The following is a 2,220-nucleotide window of genomic DNA, read 5'->3' as shown; positions in this document are numbered from 1 at the left end:
CCGATCACCCAAACATAAGTGTTTATTCTTCCATTTTGATAGTCTAGACTTCACAATCTCAATCACCTTATTCCATCTGCTTATCCTCTTCGAATTCGCCCCTATCAGGATACCAAGATAGTTTAGAGGAATTAAGCCTATTTTTCATTTTAGAACCCTTCCCGCATTGTCGATCCAACATTGAGGAACATTTATTCCCACCAATGAGCTCTTTTAGGAATTAACCTTTAATCCCGACATCTAATCAAACAACAGTAAATTTGCTTTTATGATTATAATATTCACCTAACTCTTCTCACATATGATAAACCTATTGTCTCTGTATTGTAAATGGGAAAATTGATCTGCACCAGTCTCAAATTTGTAGCCCGAATACTTTCTTGACTCAATAAATTTCTTCATTAATAAACTAAAACCTTATGGTACAATTAAGAATAGGAACGGGGACACTAGGTCTCCTTGTCTTAACCCGCGACCCATCTTAAACTCCTTTGTTGGACTTCCACTCACCAACAATGAAACGGTTGACGAATTTAGACATTCCTTGACCCACTTAATCCATTTATCATGGAAACCCATTTTTTCCGTTACAAACATTAAAAAATTCCAATCCACCGATCATATGATTTTTCAAATTCCACTTAAAAAAGATCACTTCTTACTTTTTTCGCCTCGCCTCATCGACAATTTCATTTGCAACAATAATCCCATCAAATATTTGTCTTCCAGGTATTAAAACTACTTGATTTTATGAAATAATTGTGTTGATCTCATTCTTCAATATGTTGGCTAACACCTTGGATATAACTTTGTAGATACATCCAACAAGATATATTGGTCGAAACTCCGAAGTCTTTGTGGGGGTGCTTTTCTTAGGGATCTGGGTCAAAAATGAGTTGTTTACTCCTTTAAAAAAATGTGTCATTCTCGTGAAATTCTCTCATCACCCTCAAAAGTCGACTTTAATATCAGGCCAAAAGTCTTCTATGAATTCAAAATTGACTCCATCTGGCTAAGGGGTTTTAGATCCTTCACATTTCCAAACCGTTCAAGTGTTCAAAATTGAATATATATATATATATATATATATATATATATATATATATATATATATATATATATATATATATATATATATATATATATATATATATATATATATATATATATATATATATATATATATATATATATATATATATATATATATATGATTTTGTAGATTCGTATGTTTAGGTTATTTTAATCGCTTTCTTAGAATCGTATGTTGCTAAGTTTTTGCCTTATTAGCGATTTATCGATTAAGTGTATGTTTTGTTAGAATCTACACTTCAAATAATCTTGTTGTTATTTAAGGATGAAAATTATGGTACTATAGTCCATATTTTATTTATTTTGTATAAATTTTATATTAACATAATACATTGTTGTATTGCTCTTTTGGCTAGCTGTTTGATTCAATCTTTTTCGTATTGTATATCGATTGAGGTGTTCAGTGTATATATCGTTCGATGAGCATGATCATTTTCATACACACATTGCTTCCACCCCACAAATGAATCTTTTGTTTTCAAACTCTTAGAATCGTATGTTGTTAAGTTTTTGCCTTATTAGCGATTTATCGATTAAGTGTATGTTTTGTTAGAATCTACACTTCAAATAATCTTGTTGTTAATTAAGGATGAAAATTGTGGTACTATAGTCCATATTTTATTTATTTTGTATAAATTTTTAAATTAACATAATACATTGTTGTATTGCTCTTTTGGCTAGCTGTTTGATTCAATCTTTTTCATATTGTATATCGATTGAGGTGTTTAGTGTATATATCGTTTGATGAGCATGATCATTTTCATACACACGTTGCTTCTGTAACACCCTTCTAAAATACCCCAAATATTTAATTAAAATAACAACATATAAATCAGAGTAATCATGCAATTAAGGGTGTCACACAATTATTTCGCACCATTCGTCATACTATTTAGTCATGCTCATTATTTAACTCAAAACATAAAGTATTGCACAATACGCAGCGGATAGAGGTCAAATCGATCATTCAAAACATGTAACATACTACATGTAAACTGGTTCAGCAAACATCAACAACACAATAAAAATGTTCCCTCCCGATGTTACATCTATCAGAGCATGACCCACTAAGGAGACTACACTAGACTCCAAGCATTAGCTTCTACTCAATCACTGCTCGTTACCTGA

The sequence above is a fragment of the Lathyrus oleraceus genome, chromosome 1, assembly GCF_024323335.1.
Source record: "Lathyrus oleraceus cultivar Zhongwan6 chromosome 1, CAAS_Psat_ZW6_1.0, whole genome shotgun sequence".
NCBI lineage: Eukaryota > Viridiplantae > Streptophyta > Magnoliopsida > Fabales > Fabaceae > Lathyrus > Lathyrus oleraceus.
Note: the sequence above shows the minus strand (reverse complement) of the source record.